The sequence below is a fragment of the Helianthus annuus genome, chromosome 11 (genome assembly GCF_002127325.2).
Source record: "Helianthus annuus cultivar XRQ/B chromosome 11, HanXRQr2.0-SUNRISE, whole genome shotgun sequence".
In the NCBI taxonomy this organism is placed as follows: Eukaryota; Viridiplantae; Streptophyta; class Magnoliopsida; order Asterales; family Asteraceae; genus Helianthus; species Helianthus annuus.
Genome location: NC_035443.2, coordinates 106654394 through 106662183, shown reverse-complemented (window position 1 = coordinate 106662183; position 7790 = coordinate 106654394).

Sequence of the window (7790 nt, the reverse complement as noted above, 5' to 3'; positions counted from 1 at the left end):
ATGTTTGCAAGAAGCACCACTTCGGAAGGTGCAGGTATGAGCCGAAATCCCAGCTGAAGGCATGTGGGATTTGCAAGTATTCTGAGCATAGGACACTTGAGTGCAAGAAACTCAAGGATGTGACTTGTTATAGTTGCAACGAAAAAGGTCACATCAAGACTAACTGCTCGAAGATAGTGAAGAAGGCTGAAGAAGGGAAAAAGACCAATGCCATGGTCTTTCAGATGAATGTCCAAGAGGCTATCCAGAACAACAACGTCATAACCGGTACGTTTCTTATCAATGATGTATTCGCAAGAGTGTTATTTGATTCTGGAGCAGATAAATCCTTTGTGGATAATAAGTTTTGTGAACTATTAAAACTGCCTGTTAAAGCCTTGAATGTGAAATATGAAGTAGAACTAGCTGATGGGACTATGGGAACAGTCTCAACTGTTTTAGATGGATGTGTTATATCCATTAGGAATCACTCATTTCCTTTATCCCTGTTACCCTTTAAATTAGTTGGTTTCGACGTAGTATTGGGTATGGATTGGTTATCGCATAACCAAGCCCAAATTATGTGCAACAAGAAGCAAGTGGTAATCAAGACTCCGTCTGGAGAACCACTTACCATTCAGGGAGATACTCGACATGGATTGCCTACACAAGTATCTATGCTAAAGGCATCCAGATGTTTGAAGAAAGGATGTGTCATTTATATGGCACAGGTGACTATTGGTGAGGAGAAACCCAAGATTGAAGATATCCCAGTCATCTCTGACTATCCTGAAGTTTTCCCGGAAGAACTGCCTGGTTTGCCACCAGATAGGCAAGTGGAATTCAGTATCGACATCATTCCAGGAGCAGCGCCTATTGCAAGAGCACCTTATAGATTGGCACCCATGGAAATGAAAGAATTGAGGACGCAGCTAGATGATCTGCTAGCCAAAGGTTTTGTTAGACCAAGTTCATCTCCTTGGGGAGCACCAATCCTGTTCGTCAAGAAGAAAGATGGTTCGATGCGTCTATGCATCGATTACCGAGAGCTTAATAAGGTTACGATCAAGAATAGGTATCCTTTGCCCAGGATCGATGATCTGTTCGATCAACTTCAAGGAGCGAGCTACTTTTCCAAGATTGATCTCAGGTCAGGCTACCATCAATTGAAGGTTAAAGACGAAGATGTGCACAAGACCGCATTTAGGACTCACTATGGTCATTTCGAGTTCCTAGTGATGCCTTTTGGGCTCACTAATGCACCTGCCGCATTCATGGATCTCATGAATCGCGTCTGCAAACCGTATTTGGATAAGTTTGTCATTGTTTTCATCGATGACATCCTCATCTACTCAAAAAGTCAAGCTGACCACGAGAAGCATCTTCGATGTGTTCTTAGGCTGCTTCATCAAGAAAAGCTTTATGCCAAATTCTCTAAATGTGAATTTTGGCTACGAGAAGTTCAATTCCTTGGACACGTAGTCAGTGAGCGTGGTATCCAAGTGGATCCCGCCAAGGTTGAAGCCGTCATGAATTGGCAGGAGCCGAAGACGCCTACGGAGATTCGTAGTTTCCTAGGTCTAGCAGGGTACTATAGACGCTTCATCGAAAATTTCTCAAGGATTGCTGCACCCCTAACTTCTTTAACTAGAAAGAATATAAAGTTTAATTGGGGCCCTAAGCAGCAAGAAGCTTTTGATATCCTCAAACAGAAGCTAAGCAATGCTCCTGAGTTCACATTGCCGGAAGGAATGGAAGAATTTGTAGTGTATTGTGATGCATCGCACACCGGGATGGGTTGTGTGCTTATGCAGAAGGGCAAGGTGATTGCCTATGCTTCACGACAATTAAAGGTGCATGAAAAGAATTACACCACCCATGACTTGGAGTTGGGTGCCGTTGTATTTGCACTAAAGCTTTGGAGGCATTACTTATATGGCATTAAATTTGTGATCTATTCTGATCACAAAAGCCTTCAGCATCTGTTCAATCAGAAAGATTTGAATATGAGGCAGCGGCGTTGGATGGAAACTCTGAACGATTATGACTGTGAAATAAGATACCATCTAGGCAAGGCCAATGTAGTCGAAGATGCCTTGAGCAGAAAAGAAAGAGTGAAACCAATAAGGATCAATGCCAAGAGTATTAAGATCAAGAACAGTCTGAATGAAAGATTGTTAGCTGCACAGAAAGAAGCTGTGTCAGAAGCTAACTATCCTAACGAAAAGCTAGGAGTAACTGAAGAGCAGTTATCCTATGGCAAAGACGGAATTCTGAGATTAAATGGAAGGATATGGGTTCCTGTGTACGGAGGTCTTCGAGACGTTATCCTTCTGGAAGCCCACAGTTCCCGATATTCCGTTCATCCTGGAGCTGATAAAATGTACCAGGACTTGAAGGCAAACTTTTGGTGGATAGGCTTGAAAAAGTCTATAGCCACCTACGTAGCAAAGTGTTTGACTTGTGCGCAAGTAAAAGCTAAACATCAAAAGCCATCGGGCTTGCTACAACAGCCTGAAGTTCCCGAGTGGAAATGGGAAATGGTGACGATGGATTTCATCACCAAGTTGCCAAAGACAAAGAAGGGAAACGATACGATATGGGTAATAGTTGATAGACTGACTAAGTCAGCACATTTCCTACCCATCAAGGAGACTCATAGCTCCGATATACTAGCCCGGTTGTTTGTAGATAAGATTGTAGCCCTTCATGGCGTGCCTGTGACTATCATCTCTGATAGAGATACCAGATACACGTCACACTTTTGGAAGAGTTTCCAACAATCTTTGGGCACACGTTTGAATTTCAGTATGGCTTACCACCCTCAGACAGTAGGGCTGTTCAAATTGCTCGGCGCTCGACGCTCGTTCGATGTTCGCTCGAAAAATGCTCGGAATTTGCTCGTTCGATTCGGCTCGATTGAAAAAATGCTCGGTTCGGATCGGTTCGGTTTGTAAATGAACCGAGCACGAGCAAAGGTCCGCTCAGTTCAGTTCGGCTCGGTTGGCTCGATTTAACTTTTAATATATATATATATATATATATACTTGTGTGTGTATCGTTTTTAATGAAATGACTAGAGGCCAACATCAACAATGTTTGGTCCAAGATCCAAATAGATCTCATTTAAGTAATTAGAATTCAAATCCAATCTCAATATTCCATTGTTCAATATTTAAATGTCCAATTTAAGTATTGAGTCAAAATTTCAAATACTAAAATGTGAAGCGTCGATCAATACTCAAGTCTCAACCCGCCATTCGATTCAGAAGTAATCAAAACCCCCCATTGGCCATCGTTATTCGATTTCTCCATCGCCACTCGCCAAGACGGCAACTCACAACGGTTTTCTTTAATCGGTTCATTCAATTTCATACTTCCGATAAAACACGGGTATATTTCAGTCGATCGACAATTTATCTTCACGCTTAGCTATTCTCGATAGAACTAGTTGAGTGTTTCAGTATTCCTTGTTATTTGTTAAATTTTTACTTGTGTTCTATTGGATGAACCATCAGGGACGAAAACTGCACTTTATTCTAATAACTATCACTCCCATCGTCACTTTCCTTGTTTGTTCTGCGACGCTCGATACTCGCTCGACGTTCGTTCGAAAAATGCTCGGATCGAAACACGCTCGCTCGACTTTGGCTCGGTTGAAAAAACGCTCGGTTCGGTTCGGATCGGTTTGTAAACGAACCGAGCACGAGCAAAGGTCTGATCGGTTCGGCTCGTGAACAGCCCTATCAGACAGATGGACAGAGTGAGCGTACAATCCAAACGTTGGAAGACATGCTTCGTGCATGTGCGATCGACTTAGGTGGTAGTTGGGATAACCACCTACCATTAGTCGAGTTCTCCTATAACAACAGCTACCATACGAGCATTAAGGTTGCACCTTTTGAAGCCCTATATGGTAGAAAGTGTAGAACGCCCGTTTGTTGGGCAGAAGTTGGAGATGTCCAGATGACAGGACCTGATATAATATTTGAAACAACGGACAAGATTGTCCAAATTCGCGATCGATTGAAAGCTGCCCGAGACAGGCAGAAAAGCTACGCAGATTTGAAGCGTAAGCCTTTCAATTTCGAAGTAGGCGACAAGGTATTACTTAAGGTATCACCTTGGAAGGGGGTGATGCGATTCGGTAAGAAAGGCAAGTTAAGCCCGAGATATATTGGACCCTTCGAGGTAATCGAACGTGTCGGATCGGTTGGCTACAAATTAAACTTACCGGAAGAGCTTAGTGGTATCCACAATGTGTTCCACATCTGTAATCTGAAGAAGTGTTTCGCTGATGAATCACTGGTTATACCGCATACAGATGTACACATCGATGAAAGCTTAAAATTTGTTGAAAACCCGTGTCGATCGAGGATCGACAGGTTAAGAAACTTCGCACGAAGTATATACCGATTGTGAAGGTAAAATGGGATGCCCGTAGAGGTCCCGAGTACACGTGGGAGGTAGAGTCCACGATGAAAGAAAAGTACCCTCATTTATTTCAATAAATCTCGAGGTCGAGATTTCTTTTAAGGGGGTGAGGATGTAACACCTCGAAATTTTTGCGTCCTATAATGTATTGACACGTGTCATAAGTTTACACGTGGTAATAAATGCTAAATAAGGACTAAAGTTGACAAACATAGAAAGTATGTGAACCCGAGGGTTCAAAAGTGTCAACGAGGGATAAATATACTATACAGTAACCCTAAATGATGCTCGTACCTTCAAACGAATAAATCATGGATCGTACGGAACGAAATGTGGAAGAAAGTGAGAGATTACAAACTATAGGGGTTAAATGGGTCAACATGTTTAAGTTATACCTCTGAATGACCCTTTAACGAACCCGAGACTTTGTAACAGTAAATTACGCTCACTAGAACATACGATATAAATTTCGCAAAGTTCCGTTTTAAAACGAGAAAGTTATGATCAAATTCGTATGCGAGGGGTTAAAAGCGTCAACATTGAAAGTTAGGACTTTTCGGGTAGTAATAAATTAACCGAGGACTTAACGGCGCAGGTAAAAGTCAAGGGGCCCTTATGCGTAATTAAACGAGGCCCAAAATGCAAAGTTACCCCTCCGAAACGCCAAAGGCCAAGTGCAATAATGAAAAAGATTTGAAAAATCTTACTTTTAGGTCTCAGGCGGGCCGCGTAAAAGAAACAAGGGGCTTTACGCGGGCAACGTTGACAGTAGAAGATATGGGCTCTGACATAGAGATCCAGGCGGGCCGCGTAAGAGTTGACTGACCTTTGACGCGGGCCGCGTCAGCCTCCCAGATGCAGAAAAGTCGGACAGAAGCACTGTTTGCTATTTTAACCGACTTTGGGACAATTATGAGCAGCATGGGCGCCCCCTAAACGTCCCCTAGCACTCAGGGACAGTTGTTGATCATCCATGAACACTTATAGGCCTTGTTGTAATGATCTCATGCTTCAAATTTCACTATAAAAGGCCTTGTAGTGTACACTTCATAAACACACCTTCATCTGCTTTCTTGATCACTTCTGGAGCTCAAGCTTTCTCTCTTAGCATCTGTGGTCGTGTACCAAACTTCTGTAAGTGTGTTTAACCCTTTGTGGTTTAGTTTTTGCATAATTATAGCTTAAAAGTCAATCCGTCGTAATTAACGATTGACTTAACGATAAATCACAAATGGTCCAGTGATTTGTCGAATCAAAGGTAGTTACATGTTGGTAATTATGTGGGCATTAAACCCCTAAAAGGGCACCCTCTGATTCCCACTCTAACTAGTCCAAATGTCGGATCAAAGATGCTTAGAAAAAGTCATCAGAATGCTAACTTTCGATTTTATGCATAATCAGTAATGTAGATGGCGTGTAACCTGTTTTAACACTCATATAACATGATAATAAGTATTATAACTGGTCTAAGCTTGTTTGATCCGACCATTTACTGTTTTGACCCGGTTCGAAACCGAAAGTCGCAAAACTTTGACTTTTGCTTTGACTTCAGTTCTGACCCATTATGGTATGATTTAGATATGCCTTAGGACTCTCTTAGGATCAGGTTACATGATGGTATAACCCTCTGTGACCGGTTCATTGTTGTCCGAGTCTTTTGCACATTTCCGTTAAATGCTTAAAAGTTGACCATAACGCCCTTTTTACTTTAAAACGAGAATTTTGGATATGTGAAAGGACAATAACCTTAGTTACGGATTTCTAAGCATGTCCCTAAAATTTCACGTCAATACGAGGTCTAGAATAGGAGTTATGCTAAATAGCGCAATTACGGAAACTTTAGTAATTAAACGACGCAATTAGCATAAAGCCTATCTAAACCCAAATTTCGACACCAAACCTTTTACACACTGATGTAAAATAATATTTTGGAGTTTTTAAAGATTTTTAATTATTTTTAGCCTGCTCATAACCTCCGGTTATGGCATTGATTCGGTAAATACCGAATATACCCTTTTCGAACATAAAATGAGTTCTACAAGGTATTTTGACCCGAATCCAGTGGCTACTGATTTTAAATAATAAATAGAGTATTTTGGACTTTATAAACTATTCGGAAAACTCAGATTTCCTGTAGAACTCGGAAACCTCTTTTATAATCTTTAAAATGACCGAAATACCCCTACGGGGCGTATATTGGGATTAAACTCGTTAATGGCATAATGGAAGGTATCCTACTGATACCACAACCTCTTTAGAGCATATTAACTTAGGAAACCTGTGTAGGACTCTTACGGTTACCCGTTACGCCTTTTACGCGTACGGTTCGGTTTATGTAACTAGTTTACATAAACTAGCCGAAACGGGTCAAACCTTATCGTTTTTACTTCAAAATCCAGAGTGTGGTTATATTGCCCATATGAAACAAGTCTTCAAACTTTTTGGGTCTAAACCACATTCCATTCCCGGTTTTCGCCTTTCACGCGATTAAACCGTAATTATCCTTTGAAACTGACCGGTCTAAGCTAAGGCTAAATTAAAGACCCGTTAGGATTCTAATAGGTTGTTATAAACCTTCGTTCCAGAATAGGAGACCAGTAAAAGATACTTGCTCAGGTAAATATTTTTAACTTATTTTCCGTTATACGGGCTTGGGTTACGGTATACAAAATACCGCTTGGTCGGGCAATTGACCCCAACTCATTAGTAGTTGGGTATTATCAATGTGACCCGTTTAAAAAAATTGGTTTTGTTGGCTTTACGCCTTTGGGAGCTTAATGACCATGTCCCGGATATCCTTGGCATCATTTTACGAAATGGCCACGACTTCGACACGCGGGTGTAGGCGTACACCTGACAATGTGTCTATATTTTTAAAGGTATAACCCTTGGTTTTCCCACCACGGCTTTATGCTTTGTGGCGTGTCTATTAACCTTAAACCCGGCACGACCGGGGCGACTGAACGCATAGTGAACATGTAATTCTTTTACAAGATTTAATTGATTAATTATCCCAAGTTATAAAGATTTTGTGCCTTGTGCATTCAAATCAATTTTATTAAATCTTTTTACAAAAGTGTCGGTTGAATGTATTTACCAGTGTAAACTGACGTATTTTCCCATAAAAGATTAAATGCAGGTTCTACACGAAATAGGCTGGCCACTCCTTAGCATCGTTAGAGTCTCGCAAGCTTGGGATACCACTATCTGTTGAACAATATTTCTATTTTTATTTTTGATCCCCTGTGGATTTATTTCGACTACTTGTGATACTTGGATATTGCATTCAATAGTTGAAATATATCTATCTTTATGCTTCCGCTGTGCATTTAAATATTGTGTGGTTTGACTATATTGTTGCCAACTACGTCACGGTA